This window comes from Peromyscus leucopus, chromosome 5, assembly GCF_004664715.2.
Source record: "Peromyscus leucopus breed LL Stock chromosome 5, UCI_PerLeu_2.1, whole genome shotgun sequence".
In the NCBI taxonomy this organism is placed as follows: Eukaryota; Metazoa; Chordata; class Mammalia; order Rodentia; family Cricetidae; genus Peromyscus; species Peromyscus leucopus.
The window spans coordinates 3,133,017-3,145,283 of NC_051067.1; the positions used below are offsets into that span (position 1 = coordinate 3,133,017).

General features: G+C 47.4%; 1 protein-coding gene across 1 annotated transcript in view; it reads right to left on the reverse strand.

The window, feature by feature from the left end:
- Window positions 1–12,267, reverse strand: part of Dapk1 (death associated protein kinase 1) — a 159,802-nt gene that overhangs the window by 75,250 nt on the left and 72,285 nt on the right. The gene's annotated exons all lie outside the window — the stretch shown is intronic.

The window sequence follows — 12,267 nt, forward strand, 5'->3', positions numbered from 1 at the left end:
TATTTTACTTTATATGCATGAGTGTTTGCCTGCCTGTAGGTATGTGCACCACATGCATGCAGTATCCATGGAGACCAGAAGAGGGCATCAGATCCATGGAACTGGAGTTATAGACGATTGTGAGTCACCATGTGGATGCTAGGAACCAAATCTGGATCTTCTACAAGAGCAGCAAGTGCTCTTAACTGTTGAGCCACCTCTCCTCTCCAGCTGCCTTGTGGCACTTCTGTAGATGCTTACACACACACACACACACACACACACACACACAGAGTTGAGCTGTTAATCAGCACATCCTAGCTGAGGACCCTCAAAGTGATGATGTTCCTAATGATGTTGTTCTTAAGTCAGCTCTCACACTGGCAGCCAGCAGCCCCTTAGTACTTTGCTTGATACCAGGTCGTTTTGTTTTGTTTGTTTGGGGGAGGGGAGTGTCATTGTATTTTTTAGCTTTTTGTGGTATTTCACTATTTTGGATGGTTTCATGTGCTGTTTATTAAGCCAAGAAGACTGATGTGCCTCATAGAGAAAACAGGCTTATCAGTTAAGCATCATTCAGGGTGAGGAGCCATTGCATGAGTTCAATGTCAGTGAAACGATACCACATATTTAAAAGGTATCTATAAATGGAAATGCACATAAAAAGGTCATGCAGCATGTTTGTGGAAATGCTGTAAACAGGCTTATATGAACCTAGCTGCATTTCCCCAGGAGCAACAGCTCAGTGCTAGCCACTGACTAATAGGCACAAATTTCCCTGAAAATGGAATGCACTGCACGCCATTCTGTCAACACGCTAACATTCTCCTGTAGGATAGCCTGCAGCACTGGAGATGAACAACCTATCCGTTTAACACAAAACCTTCCAATGTACTAAACATTATCTGGTAGACAGACACAGTACTGAGATACACCCCTATTTAAAGAGTTCCATTAATTTAAAAAAAAAAAAAATAGACTCCCACTACAGCAAAAATGGGCTGTGATGTGACTCACTGACAGAGCACCTGTGCAAGATCCTAGGTTTGATCCCCAGTGCATGGGCTGACACAGACGTCACAGGGGCTGAGAAGTAAAGCCCTTGCTGTGCAGGCATGAGGACCTGACTTCAGATCACCAGCACCTGTTTTAAAAACAGAAAGTTAAACGAGGTGGCCCCCAATCCTGGGAAAAAGAGGTAGAGACAGAGGAATCCCCAGAGCTTGCTGGACAGCTGGATTAGCCAAGCAGTAAGTTCCAGGTTCACTGAGAGAACCTGTCTCAAACAATAAGGTAGAAAAGATACTGAGGAAAACACCTGATGTCACTCTGGCCTATACATTAGTGCACATGCTGCATGCATGCAAACACATGTGCACACACACACACACATATTAACACAGACACACACACACAAAATATTTTTTTTTAAAGCCACAAATTTTCTTTAAAGAGGAAGACCTTAGCTTAGAAGAATAAACTGCCATCAAGCTTCCCAGTCCAGCTTATTAATATATTCCATTTGGCCATGACCCTGATTGCTATTGTACCCAGGACTCTACAAGGCCCAAGACACAGAACCCCTCATGGACAGCCACAATGCTCGGCACACAGGAACATTTTATAAACATCTTAACTATCACACAGTGTGTAAAGGTGCATGGCTGTCAATCAAGCACCAAAGCCCCATTCACCAGCCCAGGGGCTGGTCTAACCTGTGCACACCTGGCCAGTACCCCATTGGGGGACAGATCTTTCCAGAGAAGACCGCTAAGAAGAGAATGCAAGCTGAAGACTTTGTGGATAACTGAGGTCACTTGATGTCATCTCTTCCTCTCTGAAAACTAGGTGTCTTGGACAATTAAAATCAAAATTTGGAGATGCTGTGAAGAGCCTGCAACAAAAAGCAACGTGTGTTTGTGGAATTGCTGGAAGGCACTATAGAGGATGGGCATCCCTAATAAGAACATCAAATATCCCAAATCCAAAATCTTTGAGCATTTTGTAACAAATTCTATACCACAAAACTTTGTTTCATGCTCAAAATTATTAATAATATTTCATAAAATACCTCCTGGTCATAAATGTGTGGTGCATATGAAACAAATGGATTTCCTGTCTCGTTAGGACCCATCTCAAGGACTCTTCACTGTGCCTGTGCAAGCATTCTAGAATCTGAAAGCACTATGGGTGAGGAATGAATTGTCTGCATTTGAAACTACAGGCAGCACAAGCAGAGTCAACATCCGGTCATGTGCGGTGCATCTATTTCTGAAACACTGGTGTTACTATAGCTCTTACATAGTTCACTAAACACTGAAAATGAACCCCTTAAATTTTGGTTGGCCCAAACAGGTCTAACTCTGAAATATAGTAATTTGTGGAAGACTCTGCTCATGGGAACGAAGAGTGAGATAGAGATCACTGCCAGAAAGGTGCAGTAGGGACTGTGTGTATGGCTGGGCATTAAAGCGCTCACTTGACATGTACAGGAAGGAGGGGGATGGAGGATAGGAGAGAAGGGGAAGGAAGAAGAGAGGAAAGGAATGGGAGAGGAGTAAGAAGGGGAAAAAAGGGAAAGGGGGAAAGGAGGAGGAAATGGAAAAAAAAGATGATACCAAGCATAGAAAAGACATACTGTAACAAGATATGACAGTGCCCAACCCAGGGTCTAACCATGCCACACTTCTCCACAGCCACTCCTCAGGAACATGCTCCAACCTGGACAGGGTGCAGATTCAGACTACCAGAGCATGTCATTTTTATCTTTGATTTTAAAGCACACCCGAAAGGAATGTGCAGGTTCTCCTCTCTGATAACATTTAGAAGAGGAAGTAGGATCTCTCCTTCCATACTAACACCACCAGCTCCACGGATTTTGCCAGAAGACAAGGTTACCTGAATGGAAACTTGCTAATGTTGGCCCCAAGTGGTACTCAGTCCCTTGGAACATCTTCTTGACGTAGTCTATACCGGGAACTGCTCTCTACCTCCCCACTGAGAAGCTACAATGAGAAGCGCTCAAGCTGCATGTTAGGAAGATGAAAAGCTTGTGAGCTTTAAAATACTTATTGAAAAGGAAAAAATTATTTGAACTGCTATGGAGCTCAGAAAATGACCTGGAGAGCAAGGGCCCCCCATGAGCAAGTAGCTCAGGTTGCCATGACACACAGAGAGACACAGCTTCCCAAGTGGATAAACAGTATCCTGTCACCCAGGGAACCCCCAGGGCCTGAAGGTCAGGAGCAGAGCAGCCGGGGGGCCATGCAAAAAACACAATGAGTGGAGGGGAGTGGGACAGATGCCAGTCCCTGGGAACAGCAGCACCCTGAGGACCAGATCACACAACAGAGCACAGGAAAGAAGAACATCCCGGGCCCAAGGCCTCTACTCTCCCATGGAAACAGAAGGAAGGTTTCAGATCCATCTGGAAGAACAAGTCTAGAGCTCCTAGGAATACCTAGAGAAAGCTAAAATCTGATAAGCAGTCCTGATAGGCTGTGTATGCAGGGCTAGAGCTGGCCCTTGTCACGGGAGGGCGTAGTGTGTGCCAGTTCTATCGTTTAAGGCTGTTGTTATCCATAAAACCCTCACAAACTTATTCATGGTGTTTTAGACTTGGAGCATTTTAAAGTCCAGAATTCTGGAGGTATGCTGGGTCCCCTCTCCCAGTGACACTGTCAGCTTCTTCAGAGTGGGAATGGACTATATTCCACTGCAGGCTTTAGGGCTCAACACAGAAATGCCTCTGAGGCTATTCCTAATGGGTGGTACTTGTGGCAGAGTCCCTCCGTGGACGGATGTAGCTGAACATAAAGGTGGAGGTGGGATATGTGAAGACTAGTTAGTGTAGATTCTTCTGGGGCTCTGGTGCATTAAAAAAATGGGAGTGGGCTGTGTATGGCCTGGGAGAGGTCACTGCCTCGTTCAGGCTGCTGGTCAGAAGGCTGCCCTGGGGACAGGCAAATCCATGACAGTCTCAGCTGGCATAGCTCTTACCATAACACAGTGTCTGAAATTATTTTCTTCCCTCAGTCAATTGTGCTGCATATTTCTGGTGGCAACTGAGAACAGAGTAAGATGAAGAGGATAGATACTCAGAATCAATCGAGTGTATTGGATCCTGACCAGCTGTCACAGACCAGTTGTTTTTTGGTTTGGAAGGGGAAATTTTTGGTAGTAACTGTGGATTGAAACTCGGACCTTGCTGATTACCATTGAGCTATAAACCAGCCCCTTTTTTAATTTCTGTTTTGATACAGGGTCTTTCTAAATCGACTAGTTTGGCCTTAAACTTGTGACCCTTCTGTCTCCGACTCCCAAACAGCTGAGATTAAAGGCTTGTGACACCAGGTCCAACCAGACCAACTCTCAAGCTCTCACAGTAACAATGGATCATGAAGGAAAAGTGTGCTGGTGACAGGGAGAGGTGTGGGTCCTGAGGCCTCCTGGGAGCATCCTGAGTGGCCTGAAGCCTCCTAGGAGCACAGTCCTGAGTGACCTGAGGCCTCCTGGGAACACAGTCCTGAGTGACCTGAGGCCTCCTGGGAACACAGTCCCTGAGTGGCCTGAAGCCTCCTGGGAGCACAAGCCTGGGTGTCCTTTCCAGGTACTAGCCAGATGGGAGCTGATGGATGTACTGCTTTTTTTTTTTTTTTTTTTTAAATCATTGTTTGGTGATTTGTTTTGTTTTGTTTTTTTTTTTTTTCCAATTCAGTTTTTTTTTCAAATAGACCCTCACTATGTAGCCCAGGCTGACCCTGCACTCAGGACCCATCTGCCCCCACCTCCCAAGTCCTGGGATAACAGGTATGGACCACCTTATCTGACTACATTGCTATTTTGCTCCAGTCTAGGCTCTTTTGCCTTTTGGTACTCACCAGTAAACAATACTGGTCCAGATAAGGTCTTGACAGTTCAGGAATTTACAACCCACAGGGATATCCAAGCATTCAATATAAGCTGGGATGTAAGACAGTGGGTCTCCTGGGCAGTTGGGAGCTGTGGTGGGATTCTCACTGGCCATGCACACCACCACCGGAGACCTAACAAGACAGTACAGGCCTGGAGCTACATCTGCTCATTGTTTGTTTTTTTTCTTTAAAGCCAAAAGAGAAGCAATAAAAGGTTGTTGCAAAATGTCATTTAACACAATCCAAACAGGGTCTCCATGGACCAGGCAAGCAAGCAATGCTCAGATATCTTCCCCAAACACAATAAGCTCCATATTAGAGTGATACTGGCCTCTGAGTCTAGAATTATGAAAAACAAAACATTCTGTAAAGAAAGTGTGTCTGCAGATTACTATCAGGCAGCTGCCATTCCATGGATGTGACCACATCAGACGGACAGAGACTGGGGCCTTCCTGCCTCAAGAGCATGTTCCAGCTACGGGTCTGGCCATCCCTGCTGAGACTCAGACCCTGTTTGACTATTCTGACTTCACCCTGCTAATCCCTGGAGCCCTTCCTATTATGTGATCACGCCGGCTCTGTCTTGTAGTCTCCTTTCAGCTACTGGGACAAAGTTAACCAGGCCAGAGGGTATAATCTGTTCTGAACTCTCGGCAGTAGGGCTCATGTGTCTGCATGGAGAGAGGAGACATGCCAGGAGCTCAGCTGAAGTTCCTTATTCCAATAGAAGGAGAAAAAAGTCAGATTTAGTCAAGGTGCTGAGATAGAAAACAACCAGCTGGAGAAGAGCACATGCAAAAAGTCAGCAGTCTGCTGTGCACAGCTCCTAACTAACTGGAAGCACCATACAAACTGGAGCCAGATTAGGATGCAGTTTGGGGAACTGAGGCTTGGGGTACGAGCACGGCTGTGCAAACATGAGGGCCTAAATTCAGATTCTCAGCACCGACATAAAAGTCATCATGGCTGCAGGTGCCTGCAACCCCAGTGCTTTACCGGTTGGTGGGGGGTTGTCCACAGATGCTTTCTGTGTCCATTAGAAAAACAGCTGAGTTCCAGATTCAGTCAAAGATGCTGTCTCCAGGGACTAAGGGAGAGAGAGTGAGCCTGTCTCCAGGGACTAAGGCAGGGAGGACTAAGGCACAGGGCATGTGACATCCTCCTCTGGCACACACACACACACCACATCACACGCAGAGTGGAGCTTACAGAATCATGGGAACCTCTAGTGTCTACTCTGCTCTGTTTTAGAACAGGAGTGGGTCTAACAGAGACGTTTAATTTTCATTGCTCCCTCTCTGTTTAGGTAGAGTTTGCCTGCCTGTGTGCTCTTATAGAACAATTAGCTTCATCACCCTTAAAAGATCAGGTGCACAGTGGTGAAACTAAGGTACACCTAGTCTCCCACGGCTGTCAGCACTGCCACGTGGCTGGTGTGTTTCTGCCATGCTCTGCTTGGGTCAGTCTAGCTCCAGAAGTAAAAGCTTAGGCTAGACTGTGCTGTCCTTCTCTAGGCATGGGAGCCACAGACTCAGGCCAGCAGGAGGCAGGATGGCTGACTGGCAGTCTGCACGACTAAGACAAACCCTTTCCACGGAGCTCCTGACCAGGTTCTACCTGTGGTGTCTACACATCTGTCAGTCTGGCTCTGAGTCAGGGGGACTCACCACACAGAGGAAGTCTAGGGGTAGTAAGAGACAGGATGACCTGAGCAGGTCACTTCAGGCCGGTGAGGCATGGCTGGCACACAGCTTCCCTGCTGGAGTTACTGAAGAGAGAGCCATTCTGATAAAAGTGAAAGACGATCATCAGTGAAAGAGAAACCAGAGCTCCCCAGAAGCCTGGGCATTCGCTCCGTGCAAGCAGAACTCTCTGGAAGCCTGCCAAGAAGGGCTGACCTCACCCCAGGGATGTGATCCCTACACACATGAGGCTAATGGTGAGAGCCAGGAGGTGACTATAAACTCCACAGCCAGGAGAATAGCCTCTGACAATGTTACTTCTCAGGGAAGCGGGTGTCCAAGAGCAGAAAAGAACAACAAAAGATACTCAGTGTATATTAAGTTTGCAAGTGACTACTACTAAAGTGGGGCGGGGAGGGCAAACCCACTGGCCTTTCCTGGAGTGATGCTACCCACGAAAACGCATCTGATTTCTGGGAGACTTGGGGTGGTCAACTGTGGAGGTCTGACTTGATGAATGCTCTGTACAAATCCACTGCAGCTTCCAAGACCATAACCAGCCTCTGTTTGAGTTACTTTTCTGTGGCTGTGATAAAGTACCATGACCAAAGAGTTTGTTTACAGTTCCAGAGGGACAGTCAGTATCAGTGGGAGAGGCAGAGCAGCAGGCAGCCAGAGCAGGAAGCTGAGAGATGACATCTTCAAAGCAAACAGGAAGCAAAGGGAGTGAACCAGAGGAGGCATGAGGCTACAAACTCCCAGAGCCCACTCTGTGAGGCTTCCTCTAGCCAGGCTACACCTCCTAAAGGTTCAGAGCCTCCCCAAACACCACCACCCACTGAGAGCCACCACAGACCCAGCAGAAATGATGGGACAATCTAATGGGGATCTGGCAAATGTTTAAGGGAGCACACGCATGAGATGCCTGTGAGCCTGCTTTCTGTCCCTGTGACAAACTGTAACAGAGAAGGATACTCTCCTCCCCCTGGGATCCTGAAAGGAGCCGACCACTGTCAAAATCTATCAAACTCACTTTAAGTTTTCATGATAATTCACTGAGTTCTTACTGTAAATACTCCTAATGTTCATTTTTTTTGTAAATAAACAAAGACGTCGGGACAATGAATCAATCTGCCCCCCTATGTGGTAGCTGTTGGCGTCTCCCTTGTCGCCCTAGCTACCTCAAGTAAAACAGCAGAGCATCAAACAGCCGGGTAGACTGCCTTACACCAGCGCAAGCCACTCTGAACACTCTGCAATGCCTTGAGAACTGCACCACATCTGTAGCTGACGGTTCCATCTCCTAAGGCACAGGCTCAGCCAGGCCTGTTTCAGTTTGGGCCACACAGTTTGCTAACACAGGCCTGGATGAACTCTGGATGACCTGTGGCCATTTCCAGCTGGACCAGACAGAGAGCACCCCCTCACATCCTAGCAGAGGCCAGAGGCAAGGCTGTGATTGGTGAAAACGCAAGCCTTCATTTGCATGTGAGGTGTGCGAGGATGGGCCTGAGCAGCATCTCTTAGCTGAATTGATTGCGTGAAGAAAGAGCAGCAGAGCCGCAGAGCCGCAGGGATGGAGGAGCGAGCAGTGGTGGCACTGGCGAGCAGCTGGCAGACCACGCTGCCAAGGGGGAAAGTTGGCATCTGCCCGGCAGCTGATGAAAGTGGACACAGAAGGAGCAAGTGGGACGGAGAGCCGAAGCTGGAAAGGGCGAACATCTGCAGAGAGCTGGTGGTCTGCCTGCTGGGACGGTCCCAGAGAACTACCTGGCCTTGAGGGACAAGACAGGGCTGGGCACTCCTAATACCTATGGCACTAGGAAGCTGCAACACCTGCTCTTGGCAGGAGCCAGAAGTCCCAGCTCTCTGAGCCTACACAATAGCTGTGACACTTCTAGAGCCAAAAGCCCGAGTGTCCTAGGCCTACACAAGGCCATGACCCTTGTAAGGCTGAGGGTCCTGACACTGCCTACAGATGACCTTGTCAGCACTAGGGCTGCCACCACTGCTGCTCCGGCCTGCTTGCTGTTGCTGTTCTGTCTAAAGGAGAAGCTTCACTCCTCCAGCATCCTGATGTCATCACCCTGCTGCGAGGTAATCACGCTGTTGTGATGTCATCACCCTGCTGCGAGGTCATCATTCAGAAACAGCATTTATTATGTACAGGAAAAATTCAAGTACTATGAGACTAGTTCAGAGTTAGGAAACCAGGCATCAGAAGCAAGACTTAATCAAGCCAAAGGGACTGAGGAAGGTGTGGCTTTGCTTCCCCTTCTTGTTAGTGTGACAGGAATGCTGCTGGCTGCAATCAGAGAAGCCGTCCTGCCTGGGAGCTGGTGTTCAAGGCACTGTGCTGAGCCCCCGGTGACGTGCAGAGCCATGAGCAGTATAAGCACTTCCAAATTTGTGCTTCGAAAGAAGGAGAGGGTCCCCAGCTGTGCCAAGGATGCCAAACATGAAACACAGAAACAGAGACCTCATCTCTTCACCTCAGTAAACTCCGGTGCTGGCAGAGCGGATGATTCAGTCTCAGTCCTTGGAATCCCAAGCTCCTGGGGTTTGAGTGACTGGCCCAGCCACTTAAAAGAACAATAACTGAGTGGATTTTTATCATCATCATCATCACTATTGTGCCTTAGAATATGATAAGGAAACAGACAGAGAAACAGCAGAAGCTGGTGTGTCTGGGGCACTGGAATCACAGTTAGAATGCTGGTGTCGGCGCTGGATGAAGCTCAGCGCAGAAGGCTTGCCTGGTGTTCACTAAGCGGCAGCACTACAGACACAGAGCTCAACGGTGGTTACTTGTCCTCTCAGCACTTCAGAGTGGAGGTGGTGATCAGAAGATCACGATAATTCTGGGCTACATGTGACCCTGCCTCAAATAAAAAGGGCAGGCCAAATTAACTTCAATAATGTATTTTATTTCAGTATTTCAAATTACCATAATCTCTACATAATATAGACATTTAGACTATATGATTATGAGATTTCTTTCCCTTTTTATTTATTTATTTGTTTGTTCTAGATAGGGTCTCACTTTGTAGCCCTGGGTAGCCTAGAACTCACTAGGTAGATCAGGTTATCCTTGAACTCGCAGAGACCCACCTGCCTCTGCCTCGTACACCATCATGTCTGGGGCATTTTGCATTCACAGCACAGCTCTGCTCAGACCAGCCACATTTCAATGCTTGGTGGCTACAAATGACTAGTGGCTGTTGTATCCAACAGCACAGCCTGAGGCTAATTTTATAGCCATAACATAAAACTGGGACACAGCATGAGTATTTATAGATGGGAGGTAGATGAGATCCTTGTAAGGTAGCTGGGATGTAAACCACACTGATTCAGCATCTTAATGGCTAGAAGGGAAAGTGTGAAGGTCTAGGATGGCAGGGCTGTTTACCCAGGACCACATTCCTTAAAGTATACAAATAGACAAAGGAAACAGAATGAAGAGACAGCCTACAGGATAGGAGAAAATCTTCACCAGTTATAAAACTGAAAGGGGATAATTGTCTAGAATCTATAGAGAACTCAAAAATTAAAAATCAAAAAAATAAAACAGCAAATCAATCAATAAATGGGCAAATAAGTCTAACAGTTTCCAAAAGTATAAATACCGATGGCCGATAAACACTTAAGAATGTGTTCAACATCCTTGGCTTTCAAATTAGAACTACATTAAGGTTCCATCTCATCCAGTCAGAATAGCCATCACCAAGAACTAGCAGCCACAAATGCTGGTGAAGATGTGGGTTAAGAGGAATCCGGATTCACTGCTGGGAGTGTAAGCCTGTGCAGCTACAGCAAAAATCAGGCTGGAGGCTCCTCAGAAAGCTACTCTGCCTGGCCAGAAAGAGGGCTCAGCACATAAAGGTGCTCAAGGCCTGACGACCTGAGTTGGAGCCACGGGATGGAAGGAGACAACTCCTGCAAATTTTCCTCTGACTGGCACATGTGTACACACACACAGGCACTCATGCATGCACACCACACACACACACACACACACACACACACACACACACACACACACGCGCACACACACGCACAGGCACTCATCCATCAACAGATGAACGGAGAAAGAAAATGTGGGACATGCATACAGTGGAGTTTTCTTCAAACATAAATAAGATGGAAAGTTTGTCATTGGCAGGAAAATGAGGCTGGAGATCGTGTTAAGCAATACAAGTCAGGCTCAGAAAGACAAGCACTGCATGAGTTCTCTCATATGTAAAATCTAAATGGTGAGAGGGATGGAGGCTGCATGTAGGTGTGTGTTATACACATGACATGAAGGCAGAAGGGTGACTATGAGGAAAAAGAAAACCAGTATGGGGCCAGGAGCTGGACAAATACAAGTAAAATACAATGCTGTAACATTTACAAAAACAGGATGAATTTTTGAGGTAAGAACGTGACCTTTTCAGCTCTTGGTGTGCACTAGACAGTTTCCTATTTAAACAGACGCCGCCAGTTTGCCTAGGGAAGTCACCTGGGCATCAGGCACGCTGCAAGAAGCATTTGTGTGCTTGAAGGCTTGTGCCGAGTCTCCACACAACCCTCTCTTGCCAGCCGCTGCTGGGATCACCACCGGTTCATGCAGACTAGCCTAGGGCTCCAACAGAGGGAACACCAGTTTATACACAGTACTTTATAAGGCAATGAACAGCGTCCAGGCTCAGTGTGAAAGCATGGATATGAGAACTCAGCTAATTTTGAAAGTCTGATCTCAAGTGGTAAGTGGACTTTCCATATGATCTTATTTCAACTACCATCACACCCACCTCCTCCCCAGACTGAGGCAAGACAGGGCAAGGGGAACAAGACGATGGGAAGTGAGAACAGGCATCTGGAAAGGGGATGTGGGGGAATTTCTGACGTGGTCAAGGACGCAGGAAGCAGGTGTTGTGACATCGTGAGCAGAGGTGAGAGTTACAGGTGGGACGAAGAGGAGGATCGAAGAGCCAGCTTCACTACACGGGGCGTCGTCTTCTGTGTACATGCTTGTTCATATTCATGTGGGTGCACATGTGTGCAGAGGTGTGTGTGTGTGTGTGTGTGCGCGCGTGCGCGCGCACACGCGCGTCAGAGAACAGCTCCAGGTGTCGTTTCTCAGGCATCATCCACTTCTTTCTGGCACGTCGTGGTGTCTTAGTCAAGGTTCTACTGCTGTGAAGAGACACCATGACCAGGGCAACTCTTATAAATGAAAATATTTAATTGTGGACTTGCTTACAGTTTCAGAAATTGAGTCCATTATCATCATGATGGGGAGCATGGCGGCACTCATGGTGCTGGAGCAGTAGATGAGAGATACATCCTGATCCACAGGCAGAAGGGGGAGGCAGAACTGGGCCCGACACGGACTCCCAGTGACACATTTTCTCCAACATGGCCACACCTCTATGAGCCTATGGGAGCCATTCTTATTCAAACCACCACACTCAGCGGTCTCTCACTGGCTAGGCTGGCTGGTCATGAAGCCCCAGGGAGCATGTCTCTGCCTCCCCAGTGCTGGGATAACAAGCACACACCGCCATACCTGGGTATTTTATATAGGTTCTGGGGATATAATTCAGGTCCTTTACCCACTGAGCCATCTCCCCAGCCCCATACATCATATTTCTTAAACTACTATTTCCCTCTTGCTTTTCAAAGCCATAAAAATGAACAAACCTACGGCA